The 16,206-nt window shown below is 35.2% G+C and overlaps 1 pseudogene; it reads left to right on the top strand.

Annotated features, from left to right (window-relative positions):
* The window catches only part of LOC101277347 (60S ribosomal protein L3-like), a 128,952-nt pseudogene extending 117,886 nt beyond the window's left edge, over positions 1-11,066 (top strand).
* Positions 11,067-16,206: the final 5,140 nt, after the last annotated feature.

Here is a 16,206-nt window from a genome sequence, read left to right as displayed (position 1 = left end):
AAATAAGTCTCTATAGGAAGACTATGTTTTTTAGCACTTTATCTGAAAATATGTCACAGGAATTTCAAAAGATAATTACTATTTTTAATAGAACCACCATAATACATTATCGCATATAAAAATATTAACACATCTCTTAATATATTGCCCAATGGCTACCCAGTGTTCAAATTTCCAATTGCCACATAAATGACATTCTTTCTTTCATCATCATTTGTTGTTTAAAATCAGAATCCAAATAAGGTCTGTTCATTTTTATTGGTTGATAAAGCTCTTACGTCTCTTTAGTCTACAGATGTCCCCTCTTCCTCTCTTCTCTCTCCATCCTTTTACCTCTCTAACTTTGTCATTTATTTGTTAAAGAAACCAGGTTGTTCATCTTAAGTGTCCCATATTCTGGGTCTTGTTTGATACTTCCTTATGGCACCGAGGTGGTGTTCTACTGGAGTCTCTGTATTCCCTGTAAATTGGATCTAGAGTTGCATCAAATCCAAGTTTTAGTTGTTCATGGAATCATTTTTGGCAAGGGTATTGCATAGACAGTGCTGTGTCCCTTCATCAGTAGGTATACACATCTGATTTTTTCTCTTTTTGTGGTAGCAGCAGCCATTGCTAATAGATGTCTCAATCCATTCATCCATTAGGGCTGTGAAATGGTGATATTCTAGTACCATCATCTCTTCTTCCTTTATTAGCTAGAATACTTCTATAAAGAGAAAAATCTCATCTACCATTTGGTTTCCAGTGGAAGAGTACGTAAATAAGTCAGGAAAAGAGCTTGATACTTTAACTCTATTTGGAAATTTTAAACTAAGTGATATCACTCTTAACCAATTTCACTTCTCTTTTTAATATCATTATGATCTCATGTGTTTTAATATATTTGATGCCTTTTATCCTTTAGGTTTACTATGCTTATTAATGTGCAATTTGTCCCATTCTTGACCAGTGGAAGCTTCCCTAGTTCTCTTAAAATCTTTTTAATACAATCATAGTGTCTGTGATAGTCTCCTTGCATTCTGGTCATTACAAAATAATCCAGGGTTTTTTTGTGCGTTTTGTGTGCCAGACTTCTAATGAGCCTTAGTTCCTTTTTAGTGGGAAATGATATTTAGAGACCACAGCATGTGTACTAAGGTTGCTCCTTTCTACTGAGTTGATAATTGACCTTTTCAATGTACAGAGTGAAGAAATATGCTTTTCTCCATAAGCATAAAATACATCCAGCATACATATCCATACTGATATTTCTAAATCAGTTTCAGAATCTAATCTCTTTCATCAAATATACATTTCCCTTTTCTGCTGAGAAATTCAAATTTTCAATATTACTGGAAATCAGGGAATCTAGACCTATTTTACTTTTGTAAACAATACTTTACAATGCTTAGCCTCTTAGTGTAATTTTAGTGGAACAGAATTTGCATGGCTCCAAATTCTACTATGATTAATAAAAATAACAATGAATACACTGAGCTTTTACTATGTAATATTATTTAAACTTTATAATAACCCCATACAAAGGTATTATTCTCAGTTTATAGGTGAAAAAATTTAAAGCTCAGAGATGTTAAGTAATTTACAGAAAGTGACACTATTATTAATGGGGATCCCAATCACTGATTTGTCTGACCCTAAAACCCACAAAGTTAACCAATTATTAATGATTGCGCTATGGTGACTGTTTAATTAATAGCATTCTCCTTCGGTTGTAATTATCAACTGATCCAAGCCTATTAGCCAGAACCCTGGTGGCATTTAGAGAAAGTAAGTGATTTAGGTCTCATGGCCTATTATTTCACACATGCTACTTAATTATATATTCATGTGTGTTTAACAAGCAGGGCATACCTTGGGAAAGTCAATAAATTTTAGCTTGTGGTATCACATGAGTTGTTTGACCATAGGCTCTTCTTGATGATTTGATATGCTCTTGAGAAGAAATCTGTAATGCTCTCCTAGGCAGCAGTTTTAAGGTCAATTAGCAGATTTATAAACCTTATTTTTACATCTTTTGTTAAAAGACTAGCTGAATTTTGTACTTCCAGGCATTGTTCAAATATTGGAATGTAGCAGTTGTAATTGGCTTTAAAGTTTTAGGAGAGACATGATAATATTCATTTTCAATTGATTTTGAAATGATAAATGTTCAGAGTATAGAGTACTGTACTTGAATTATAACGGTGAGCAATTAAATTGGGTAAATATTATTTGTTCCCCCTGCTACACACTGCAAAGATGGGCACACAAAATAGAGGCTCTGAGTCTTCCCCTTTCACTAGCTTCAGGAAAAATGGTGCAATACCTTCAAACTAAGCAAAAGGGGTTGGTTGTGATCACATCACCAAAAGTGAAATTTTTAGCTCCTAAGGCAATAAGAGGTCTGGCCATATGTCTTCCTAAAGCCTCCATTGATGAGACTACATGAGGACTTCCCTGCCACTAAGGGAACAAGTTCCCAGGAGTAGAGTGCTTATAGCACCTGCTTCCAGCATTCCTTCTGAACAAATACCTGCACCAGTTTAGGAGATTTAGGGTGGAAATCATAAAGGTGATGTGAGTGAAACTATTAGATACATTCCTATGCCTTGAGTAATACTATTTTATGTGAGTTAAAGAAAACATAATAATGGGCAATGACTATAGAAATAGAACTTCCTGCTATAGTTTTCAGCAAGTGTGCACTAAAAATAACAGATTTATGTTTTTATTATGAGGACAAATCAACGAAGTCTACTGCTATGTCCATGTGTTACTCCGTAGTAGAATTCCACTAAGGAGGTAAAATGCACTGCTGGATCAATTTTGTCCTGTTGTATTTTAAAAACAACAAATATGTATTTGCATGCATTGGGGATTAGGAGGGAAGGATCAGTTTAAAAAGGAGCATTCAAATGCTAATATTATCCAAACTTTGTTGTTTAGATATTCTGCCATACTGACTCCTTATACCAGCTTATTAAGACAGTTACTAGAATTCCCCACTTTATAGATAATAACATCAATCTTAATAAAAGCTAAAAATGTGTCACACTTTCAGCATGCAATATCTCACTTAAGCCTCACAAAAATTCCTATAAGGATAACATTATTATAATCCCCAATTTACAGATGAAAAATTGAGATCCCAAAAGATTAGATTAATTGGTCAAAGTGACCAAAGTGACAGCTAGTAAGGATTAGAGCTGGAAATTTAATAAGCCACCTTGACTCTTTTTTTTTAATGAATCAAGTGTTTATTAGCTGTTGTAGTATTCCTTTTTTTATTTTTTTTTACATCTTTATTAGAGTATAATTGCTTTACAATGATGTGTTAGTTTCTGCTTTATAACAAAGTGAATCAGTTATATATATAAATATGTTCCCATGCCTCTCCCCTCTTGGGTCTCCGTCCCTCCCCCCTCCCTATCCCACCCCTCCAGGCAGTCACAAAGCAACGAGCTGATCTCCCTGTGCTATGCGGCTGCTTCCCACTAGCTATCTACCTTACGTTGTTTGGTAGTGTATATATGTCCAGGCCTCTCTCTTGCTTTGTCACAGCTTACCCTTCTCCCTCCCCATACCCTCAAGTCCATTCTCTAGTAGGTCTGTTTTTTTATTCCTGTCTTACCCCTAGGTTCTTCATGACATTTTTTTTTAAATTACATATATATATATATATATGTTAGCATATGGTATTTGTCTTTCTCTTTCTGACTTACTTCACTCTGTATGACAGACTCTAGGTCCATCCACCTAACTAAAAATAACTCAATTTTGTTTCTTTTTATGGCTGGGTAATATTCCATTGTATATATGTGCCACATCTTCTTTATCCATTCATCCGATGATGGACACTTAGGTTGCTTCCATATCCTGGCTATTGTAAATAGAGCTGCAATGAACATTTTGGTACATGACTCTTTTTGAATTATGGTTTTCTCAGGGTATATGCCCAGTAGTGGGATTGCTGGGTCATATGGTAGTTCTATTTGTAGTTTTTAAGGAACCTCCATACTGTTCTCCATAGTGGCTGTACCAATTCACATTCCCACCAGCAGTGCAAGAGTGTTCCCTTTTCTCCACACCCTCTCCAGCATTTATTGTTTCTAGATTTTTTGATGATGGCCATTCTGACTGATGTGAGATGATATCTCATTGTAGTTTTGATTTGCATTTCTCTAATGATTAATGATGTTGAGCATTCTTTCATGTGTTTGTTGGCAGTCTGTATATCTTCTTTTGAGAAATGTCTATTTAGCTCTTCTACCCATTTTTGGATCGGGTTGTTTGTTTTTTTTGTTATTGAGCTGCATGAGTTGCTTGTAAATTTTGGAGATTAATCCTTTGTCAGTTGCGTCCTTTGCAAATATTTTCTGCCATTCTGAGGGTTGTCTTTTGGTCTTGTTCATGGTTTCCTTTGCTGTGAAAAAGCTTTGAAGTTTCATTAGGTCTCATTTGTTTATTTTTGTTTTTATTTCCATTTCTCTAGGAGGTGGGTCAAAAAGGATCTTGTTGTGATTTATGTCATAGAATGTTCTGCCTATGTCTTCCTCTAAGAGTTTGATCATTTCTGGCCTTACATTTAGGTCTTTAATACATTTTGAGCTTATTTTTGTGTATGGTGTTAGGGAGTGATCTAATCTCATACTTTTACATGTACCTGTCCAGTTTTCCCAGCACCACTTATTGAAAAGGCTGTCCTTTCTCCACTGTACATTCCTGCCTCCTTTATCGAAGACAAGGTGACCATATGTGCGTGGGTTTATCTCTGGGCTTTCTCTCCTGTTCCATTGATCTATCTTTCTGTTTTTGTGCCAGTACCATACTGTCTTGATTACTGTAGCTTTGTAGTATAGTCTGAAGTTAGGAAGCCTGATTCCTCCAGGTCCGTTTTTCATTGTCAAGATTGCTTTAAGCCATCTTGACTCTTAAAAGCCCATGTATTACTTGACCTTCAAGCAAATGTGAATACAAGGGCTCAGAGAAGGTAAGTCAATTCTAGATAATTTTGAATATAAAATCAAAAGCTCTCTTTTCACTGTAGCATGTAATTCCATAGATAGCACAAAATAAACCTATGATAACTTTATTTACATTACCGATTACATATTTTACATTTACAGCACACTCTATAATAAATATTAATTAATATAGCACCAAGCAATGATATAAAAACTAAAGAAAGGCAAAATAAAAATTCAAATATAATGGAATTAAGCAGGTGATGCTTTCAGCAGAAAGGGAATTTTTACCTGGAAAGAAGGAAGTGAAAATGAGAAAAGGGCATTCTAGGTAATTTATTTTCATGTTACACTGGAGAGCATTAGAGAAGCTTCCTAAAATGGAGATGGAAGCTATTTCATGTATTACAGTAATGTTTCTTCATAGACTCTTCAATGGATCTTGAAGAAATTGAAAATTGTCTTAGAGAAGATCTTATTTATCAGAATTAATAAACCCCCCCATAGGTAGCTTTACCTTATTTAACTTAAAACGTCCCTAAGTGACAGGAGAATTCTTTAAGATCTTCTAACACATGTAAGCAATATATTCTTCTAAGAAGAGGTGAGGTTGTGCCATTCTTATTGCCTTTAAGGAAAATAAAAGTAAAAAAAAAAAAATCTGTACAAAGTTAAATTGAAGTTAATTTACTCCAATGAAGACTTCAAATTTCACCTGGAAATAGAAACGTTAAATTTTATAAAGTGCTTTCTACATTGATTATATTTCATTTATGAATTGGGGCACAGGAGTCTGCAGGCAGAGCATGCTCAGATAAAGAACACTATTTGGACATTTATTTGATTACATTCCTCATTCTGTACATTCTCACATTCTGACTAATCTTAATGTCAACCACACTTTCTCCACTTATAATCCATTTCTTTCTAAAAACACTTTTCTTCTGTCTATGAACTTGTATCTCCTTAGATCTACTCAAATTGATCTCAGAGAGACAGCAGTGAGTGGTCCTGAAGAGAGATCTTAGTTCCCTGCCCAGGAATTGAACTGGGGTAACCTTATTCATTTCATTCCTGGATGAAAACCAGGAATACTAGCTGCTAGACCACCAGGGGCTAGAGGCTAGAAGCAAAATGGCCCTGGCTGTTTCCCCCACTTGAAAGCAAGAATGTTTCAAGGAGGTAAAAACTGTAAAAACAGGTACAAAGTTTATTATTAGAGACACAGCACAAAGTATGGGAGAGCACACAGAGAAAAAGTTTATTTTTTTAAGTCAGAAGCTAGGCAGAAATACACACTGGGAGAGTAGTGTGGGCATCCTGAATGAGGAGCACAGTAAGGATGTGATTTAAAGCACTTATATAGGACAGCCCTTCCGGGTCTTGGTTTACCTTTGGCCAATTATCTTGTTTCTTTTTCCACACATGACTGGTCCCAGGACCCTCTCCAACACACGTGTGCAACTTTTTGCTAAGATGTATCACACTTCAGAGGCCTGTGGGTGCATATCCACACTTACTATGGGGTGGTGCCCCCCTCCTTTTTTGACCCTCAAGGAGCCTTCCTGTGTATGCAGACAGAGAAGTTTCCCTTGATCTCAGGAGTGGTCATCTTACCTCTTTACCTCAGCAGAGTTCAGCTTCTGCCACTAGCTTTGTCCTTGGAGTGTCCAGGTGAGAACAAAGCTTAAATTTTGCTCCACTTGACAAACACCAGCTGTCCAGCACAGGGGCCCATCTATCTCCTACCTCAAAATTTCCAGTTTATCGTGGTTTAACCTTCCAGTCCTTCCATCCTGAACTGTAGTTCCCTATAGAGCTTCTCTAGAGGCAGTAGACTTCTGTTCTTGCTATTTCCCCAGCTTGGTTCTTCATATTTTCTTGTCTTTACTGAACCAATTGTATTGAGAGATTACCAAAGAAATGGAAGCCATGTTCTGTGTCTGTATTGGGTGATGATATAGAAAATGCTGAGTTGGGCTTGGCTGCAGAGAATTTTATGCTAATAAGCAGAAAGTAACAGAGAAAAGAAGTTTTTGGCAGAAGTTGAGGTAATATCTTGATCCAAAAGGATCATCCCAAAGGCCTAGGAAGAGAGTGATAATCATAATACAAAGCCAAGTGATGAAAATCAGAACACCAGATTAAAGCAAGAATATTCTGTTCATCCATTCATTCCACTTACCATGTGCCAGACACTGTTCAGGGAATCTTGCAGATCATTTTTAGAATTCTGCCTACCACACCTCAGTACCTTAATAATATCCAGCAGATTGAAGGCACTCTGAACTAGATCCTGTGCCGCCTTAACTAAAACTCTCATAATGTCTTCCCATTGACACATGGTATAGTTTATGGACAAATGATTCAAAATAAAGAATGGAAAGTAGAACGTGAAGAAAATTCTTACCAAAAGAAAATGACTTTTTAATGACTGCTCAGAGCTGTAGCTCTTTAGAGAGGCTGGTCACAGTTGTGGTTTAAGTGCAGAAGATGCTGTATGTGGCTTCTTGCAAGCTGAACAACACTGAAAATCTTAATGTAGAAGCATTTTGTAAATAAATGCTATACAAATGAAAGATATTAACATGCAGAACCAGACAATTTTCTTGTGCCTTCTGATTTTTCTTATTGTTCCCTATTGATAGCATTTATTGTTCACTCCATGATGAATATATGTCACAACGTGGCTGCTTAGAAAGCCATTAGAATGCTGACAGTCTTGGGCAAGCTTTCATTCTAGTTTGTATGTCATTCTCTGAATCTCTGATACAAATAGAATTTTAAAATTCAGGACCACATTTGTTTTCATTCATTTATTTTATTTTTTCAAATGTTAACAGGATATTCCTTCTAACAGCCTTGCCAAATTATTCTCTCAAGCTCCAGATTGCATTCTCAATATTGAACTCATGGACTTATGTTTTTCTACTCCTCTTCCTGTTTAAGAGATTTAGCCTTGTCAACCTTTCCATCAAGTGGCAACTCAAGGGTCGGAAGGTAGAGAATGAGCCTTCTCAGCAAGGCTTAATAATAAGGATAGGAAAACTAAGACTCTTTCAACCTTGGCAAAAGTAATTATCTCATAAATTTAATTGGTATATGCAATCAGTATAAATTATTCTAAACAAAATATCCCCTCCACCTTTACAATAGGGATTTTGGCAGGAAATACTTATAACAGTTTATATTATTTGGTTGACATAAGTCCAGTCTTACACTAGACATCCAGGAGTTTTAAAATTTTGATATTTTATCATTGTGTGAGAACTGACTCTGGGTTGGACAGATGTTCTGTAATACTTCCAGGAGACAAAAAATCTTATTTGAATCTTCAACTACAGTTTTTAGCATATTGACCTGCTTCTCTCCACATTTTTTACAATCTATAATTTGTTTATCAGTTTTATTTTATGTATATCTTGAGCTTTACCAAATTCACTTAGAGATAAGCATGAAAATTTTTATAAATAAATAATATAGTAATTCTTAGACTTTGTATAAATTTCTCACGTATGAACTGAAAAGCAGATGTAAGGGGAAAACTTCTCAAAACGTAATCCATAATAAATTCTAACAAACAAAAATATTTCTTAGGAATTTTTATTAGAAAATCTTGCATACATTTACCATGTTTGAGTCTACCTTTACAGGGTTCATTTTTATACATGTTAATTTTAGTGTACACTTTATTCTTAATGAATGAATCTTGTCTCATAACTGAAGAAAGAAGGAATTATCATGAAGGTTAGTGTCTAAGAAAATGTTTCATAACCAAAGAAAATATTTCAGTACATTAGATGTTTCTAGGAAATGAATAGTCAAAAGAATAAAAACCATAAAATTGTTTATTTAAAAGAAAACATTTTTTAATTGTTCTTTGAGTGTTAGTCAATCACAATCTGGTGTTATCTACAGTCACTGGACTTTGTTTGTTTGGAGGTGAGGGTTACATTCACTGTTAACTGATTTGTTCATATGTATTTTATTTTTTTATCAACACAAATTTCCCATAAATAGTTTAAAATGCTTGTTTATGTGAATATTTTCCAAAGTTCAAGGAAAATTCTTAACTTGAAAAAATTTTATTTAGATAATTCATTCTTAATTATTCTTGCCAACTTAGTCAATGTATCCCCTGATCAATGAATCAGTGTTAATCCCTTAACATTATTTTCTATTTCTATGTTCTTAGTGCCTCTTCTCTGATTTCACAACTACTTATCAAAACAAACAGCTTATCCTGTTTCACTGCTCTCAACATCTTTCATAATTGCCTTGTGATGTTTAAAGTTGCAGATAATTCACATATGAAATATACTGTCTTTAATCTATCCCATTTCCTCAAATTCTCTGCTTTCAATGAAACCTGAAATCTAATTTAAAGCAAAGTTCAAAATAAGATCTGTATAACATCCATGGCAGTATTTTCACTTTGAAGATTTATGGCATGCTACAGCCTAGCTTTTTTAACAGGAATGAAAAAAGTAAACATCAAAAAGAGGGGATTCTAGCTCAAAGTAATTTGAGAACTCATAAGAAATCACTTGTTGGCTTTAAATTAATCCATTCATTCCAGTCTTGACTAATTGCTTTTCAGAATAGTGAATTTCAAGGTACAATTTCATGGCCACTATCATTATTCTTGGAAAACAATGGAAATGCGAATGATATTATGACCAAAGACAGATACACAATTCCATTTCCAAAATGGCAGATTCTGGAAAGTTATGTGCTATTTTTAATAAATTTGAGAACTTATTGTTAAAGTAATGGGCAATGACCATGTAGGATAAAAAATGAGGGTAATTGAGAATCAACATGAGTTCCCTGGGAGGAAATTAATCCAAAGTAACATAATGTTGCTCTACCGGCAGCATCCTATGGCAGGACGTCTCCCTGGAAGTTCTCCGCTCCCAGGCATGGGTCCCTGGGCTTCCTGCCTCAGAAGCACTCAGCAGCTGGCACTGTGGGAAGGTGAAGAGCTTCCCCAATGATCATTCTTCCAAGCCTGTACACCTCACAGCCTTCCTCGGCTACAAGACCGGCATGACCCACATGGTGAGGGAGGTCAATAGGCCAGGGTGCAAGGTGAACAAGAAGGAAGTTGTGGAGGCTGTGACCATTGTGGAACTGCTGCCTGTGGTACTGTGGGCATTGTGGGCTATGTGGAAACACCTCGAGGCCTCCAGACCTTTAAGACCATCTTTGCTGAGCATTTCAGCAATGAATGCAAAAGGCACTTCTATAAAACTGGCATAAATGTAAGACAAAAGCCTTTACCAAATGATGCAAGAAGTGGCAGAACGTAACGGCAAGAAGCAGCTGGAGAAGGACTTCAGCAGCATGAAGAAGTACTACCAGGTCATCTGTGTCATTGCCCACACCAAGAGGCGCCTGCTTCCTATACACCAGAAGAAGGTCCACCTCATGGAGATCCAGGTGAACAGAGACACTGTGGCAAAAATACTGGACTGGGCTGGTGAGAGGCTATAGTGTCATGTCCCTATGATTCAAGTGTTTGGGCAGGATAAGATGATTGCTTTCATTGGGGTGACCAAGGGCAAAGGCTACATAGGGGTCACCCGCCATTGGCACACCACGAAGTTGCCCCATAAGACCCAACAAAGGCTGCATGAAGTTGCCTGTATCCCAATACATGTTACTTTATGCAGCCCTTGGTGGGCTGCCCGGGTGGCCTTCTCTGTGGCTCAGGCTAGGCAGGAAGGCTACCATCACCACATTGAGATCAACAAGAAGATCTACAAGATCGGCCAGGGCTACCTCATCAAGGACAGAAAACTGATCAAGAAAAATGTCTCTACTGATTAGGATCTGTCTGACAAGAGCATCAAACCTCTGTGTGGCTTTGTCCACTACGTTGAAGTGACCAATGGCTTTGTCATGCTCAAAGGCTGCGTGGTAGGAACCAAGAAGCAAGTGCTCACCCTGCATGAGTCCTTTCTGGTGCAGACCAAATGGCAGGCCCTGAAGAAGATTGACTTTAGGTTTATTGACACCACCTCCAAATTTGGCCATGGTTGCTTCCAGACTGTGGAGGAGAAGAAAGTATTCATGGGACCCCTTAAGAAGGACAGAATTGCAAAAGAAGAAGGGGCCTAATGTCAGAACAGATTGCACAGCTGATAGAATCTCAATAAAATTATTTTCCAGTCGGGGGGGAAGTTACATAACGTTTTTTCTCTGATAAATTTTTAATGTTACTGATCAGCAAATCACTGCCAAGATGATGTATTAATTTCAACAAAGAAAAGTATCACATAATACCCTTAGAAATAAAGTAATAAATATTAACTTTAATAGCACTCATTTTAATTAATTAATTAATTGATTGATTTTGGCTGCGTTGAGTCCCAGTTGCAGCATGTGGGATCTTTCACTCTTTTTAAATTTATTTATTTATTTATTTTTGCTGCATTGGTTCCCAGTTGCAGCACGTGGGATCTTTTATTGTGGTGGGCAGGCTCTTTGTTGTAGCAATGTGGGCTTCTCTCTAGTTGTGGCACTCGGGCTCCAGAGTGTGTGGGCTCAGTAGTTGCAGTGCATGGGCTTAGTACCCCCACAACATGTGGGATCTTAGTTCCCTGACCAGGGATTGAACCCATGTCCTCTGCATTGGAAGGTGGATTCTTAACCACTGGACCACAAGGGAAGTCCCCCAGTAATAGTACTCTTAAGAGGATTACTTAAGTATTGATTAATGGCTATAGATCATGCTGAATAAAGCTTCAATTATAGCACTGTAGTTTTCTGACTCTATTTGGTACCACTTAATAATTAACTGGATGAGAAAAATGATTTTCAAATCAGATAGTAATTTTTAATATCAGTTAGATATCTAAAGCTGAAAAGATTTGTTAGAGTGATGTTCTTGAACAGCTAAAGTCCCTCCAACCAAAATCAACAAGATAATGAATAAAGATACATAAAAATAATCTAAGAAATTTTACACAGTCCATTATGCAAAATCTGGTTTCATAGCAGGTCCTATGAAAAAAATATCCAGAGGATTGATTTATTCACAATTTTTATTTTCATTCACTCATTTAATAAATATTTATCACCATGTCCTATTCTGGGTACTGGAAATATAATAGTGAATCAGAAAAATAAAGACTCTTTTCTTCTAGAGCTTACATTTTAATAGGTTGTAGCATAATATTAACAAATAAATAAATAAACAAGATAAGATTCAAAATATTTTGACTAGAAGTAGTGTTGAGGACTAATTTAGGCTAGGTCAGGAATTCCCACTGAGGATACGATATTTGAGCTCAGAATACTAAAATGAAGGATCCAGATATAGGAAAATCAGGAGTTAAAGTTTTAAGGCAGAGAAAACATCATATGTGAACACCTTAGGTGGGGGAGGATGAGCTTGGCCAAGTAAAGAAAGTGGCAAGTGGTAGAATAAAAAGATAACAATGATTGTGCAGAGTAAGATCATTTAAGAATTTTACAGGTCATAAAAAAGAAATCTGATTTTATCCCAAGTGAAATGGGAAATTCCTAGAGCATCTTGAGTAGGAAAGTAATATGATTATATTGTAACCATTTGACAGATCATCCAAGTTCCTCTGCAGAGAAAAGGACAGTGAGAGGCCAAGAGTTGACACAAAGAAATTTATTGAGTAATCCTGGTGAAATAATTGTGACTTAGACCAGAATTGTGTCAATGGAAATGAAAATAATTGAATGGATTTAGAATGTAATCTGAGGGTGAACCAAACAGAGTGAGTGAGAAATTAAACATGAGGATGCAGAGAAGACTCAAGAGTGACCCTTGGTTATAGGGATTAAAGAACGAGGTAAATTGTGGTAGAATTTACTTAAATCGGGGAAATATAGGGTAGGAATATGTTAAATTTAAGAAATCATTTGGGTATTCAAATGTAGTTTTAAAATAGATCATTCAATATTAATGTACTCAGTACAAATTAAGCTCATTGGAGAGGTCAGATCTAATGATACAGATTCTGTAGATGTCAGCAAATAGATGGGACAACGCCATTGAAGAATACATAATGAGAAACTGTAGAAGTAGAAAAATGGAAGAAATAGGGTTAAGCCCTGTGACATTTTAATATTTTGAGGTCAAACAGAGAAGTAAGGACCAGTAAAGCAGTTTGAGAAGGAGGAATAAGAGGAAAAAATCAGGAGAATATAGTGCTACAGGGGCCAAGACAAGAGGTGGTTTCAAGAATGAAGAAGTGATCAGCTAAGTAAGGTATTGCCAAGAGGTTAAGTAAGATAAGGAAAGATAAGTGGCCATAGGACTTCTTCTGGTCATAGAGGATAAGATAATACAGACCAACCCATCCACTAATAATAACTAAAAGTGGTAAAATATTAAAATAATATGTAATACTTAGTGATAAATCTGACAAAAGATATGCAAGACCTGTACACTGAAGACTACAAAATACCACAGAAAGAAACTGAAAGACATGTAAATAAATGGAGAGTGGAGAGAGACAATTCGTTCATCTTTTGAGAAATTCAGTGCTTTTAAGAAGTCATTTTCCTCAAATTGATCTATAGTTCCAATGCCATTCCAATCAAAGCAGGTATATTTTTGTGTAAAAAAAAAATGGAGAGCTAATCCCAAAATGCGTCTAGAAATGCAAAGGACCTACAGTAGGCAAAACAAATTTGACAAAGAAAAAAATTGGAAGACTTATATTACCTGATTTCAAGAGTTATTTTAAAGCTTAAGTAGATAAGGCTGTACAGTATTGACATCAAGAGAGACGAATGCAGGAAACAGCATGGATAGTCCAGAAATAGTTCCACACAAATGAGGTAAATTGTTTTCTGACAAAGTTGCAAAGGCCATTCAGTAGAGAAAGAATAGTCTTTTCTATAAGTATTGTTATAATTATTTAGAAATCCATATTAAAAATAAAAAGTGAATTTCAATCCATTCTTTGCATTATATACAAAAATTATTTTATGGTATATAGTAAACCTAATTTCAAGAACAAAAAATTATGTTCCAAAAGCAAACAGGAGAAAACTTTAGTCAATGATATATATGACACCAAAAGCAAGATCTAATTGAAATTAATAAATAACACTTCATCAAAATTGAGAACCTCTGCTCTTCAAAAGACACTTAAGAGAATTAAAAGACAAGCTATAGGCTTGGAAAAAATATTTTAAAATTACATATTTGATCAAAGCTTTATATTCAGAATATTTTTAGTGTAAAGAAGACTCTCAAAACTCAACAATAAATGTACACAACTCAATAGCAAATGTACACAAGACATAAAGAGAAATTTCACTAAGAAAGATGTACAATTAGCACATAAGTAAGTGGAGAGTTACTCAATATCGTTAATCATCAGGAAATGCAAATTCAAACTGCTATGAGGTATCACAAAATAACTACTAAACTGGCTAAAATTTGAAAGATTGACCATATCAACGGTTGGCAAAGATGTGAAGACAACTGAAACTCCATACACTGCTGATAGGTATGTAATGTGATACAACCTGTTTGAAAAAGTTTGACACTTTCTTAAGAAATTATACATACACCTACCATCAGACTCAGCCATTCTACTCTTAGGTATTTACTCATGAGAAATGAAAACAAATGTCCATATAAAAACATGTACAGGGATGTTTATGGAATCTATATTTATAATGTCCAAATTTATAAACAATACAATATCTATAAAAAGGTTAATAGATAAATTGTGATGTATTCATATAACAAAATACCATTCAGCAATAAGAATATGTGAAGAATGGTTGCATACAACAATATAGATAAATCTTAAAACTATTATGCTTAGTGAAAGAAGCCAGATAAAAAAGAACACATTGTATATGACCCCATTTTTACAAAATTATTTAAAATAAATGCCAATCCATAGTTACAGAAAGCAGAACAGGGATTGCTGGAGCCCAGAAGTGTTCAAGGAAGGAGAGCAAGGAGAGAATATGAAGTTGTCCAAGGAAAGTGTTGGTGGTGATTTTATGTTTATCTTGATTGTGGCAATGATTTTAAAGGTACATGTATATGTCAAACTTGTCTGGCTGTGTAATGTATTCTAAGCTTCTATATCAATTAACCTCAAAAAATATTTTAAAAGTAAAAACATTCCCCCTGACTATGAAAATGAGAACCAAGGGAGATTTTTATTGTACTCCCTTTTAAATTTTTTTGGATTTGTACCATGCAAATGTTCTTCCCATTCAAAGTGCAATTAATTAAAAATTTCTGTCCAACCTGTTCCACATAAGATACTAATCTTGGTATCATTCACTACTAACAGCTTTCTCTTCTTTTCAGTCATCTTTGTTTAATCAACACAGAATTCTGTCGATTCTGTCTTAGAACCGTCTTTTGAATCTGTTATATTTCTCCCCTATTTTCACAACTCTTGTCTAACTTTGTCAACTTTCGTAAATGTCATCTTCTTGCTGAAGTCTTTTCTGATTCTCCCAGGCAGGTGATTGCCTTGGTCTTTGGACTTGGTCTTTTGACAGATTTCTGTAACAGATTTTGGAATATTTATTACAAATAAATAATATGCATTTGTTCCTTTTTGTTCCTATGTCCATCTCCCCAAGACAATGTCTTATTCCTATTCAACAAATATTTGTTTCAGTGAATGTGAAGAATGGTTAAATGAAAATATTTCTCCTGGAAGGATTATCTAGGGGAGATATAACTGCTTTCATCTATTTTAAAAGCTATCATTTTTAGATAGGTATATACTTATTTTGTGTTTTTTAAAGATGTAAACCAGAGGAAATAAATGGATAATAATTTTGATTAACCAAAGAAATAATATATTTAAAATCTATTTCAATTAGATAATAAACACATAAAACCAGTAAATTTAAAAGATTAAGCATTACAGGTAAAACAAGAGTTCCTTTTATGTAACATATTCAATTTCTGCTCTTACCTTACCCCTTGCCAAAAATAACCATTATCATGGGTTTGATGTGTATCCCTCCAGACTGTTAAATTAATTTCTTCATCACTAGACTTTCCCCCAAATAAAATAAACTGCCCCATGAGGTGATGGAGGTGATTTCCTCCATCATAGTCAGCTGGATGTCCAAATGTTATAAAGACTCTCAATGCAAAACCTGTATCAGTAAGAAATTTGAATTTGGTCTCAAATATGTCTTCCAGGAATATTATTATGTAATTATATATTTCTACACCTGCAAATATGTATATTTTGTCCACTTTACCATTCTCAAATTGGAGCAACTA

The sequence above is a fragment of the Orcinus orca genome, chromosome 19 (genome assembly GCF_937001465.1).
Source record: "Orcinus orca chromosome 19, mOrcOrc1.1, whole genome shotgun sequence".
NCBI lineage: Eukaryota > Metazoa > Chordata > Mammalia > Artiodactyla > Delphinidae > Orcinus > Orcinus orca.
Note: the sequence above shows the minus strand (reverse complement) of the source record. Positions and strands in the feature narration are given on the sequence as shown.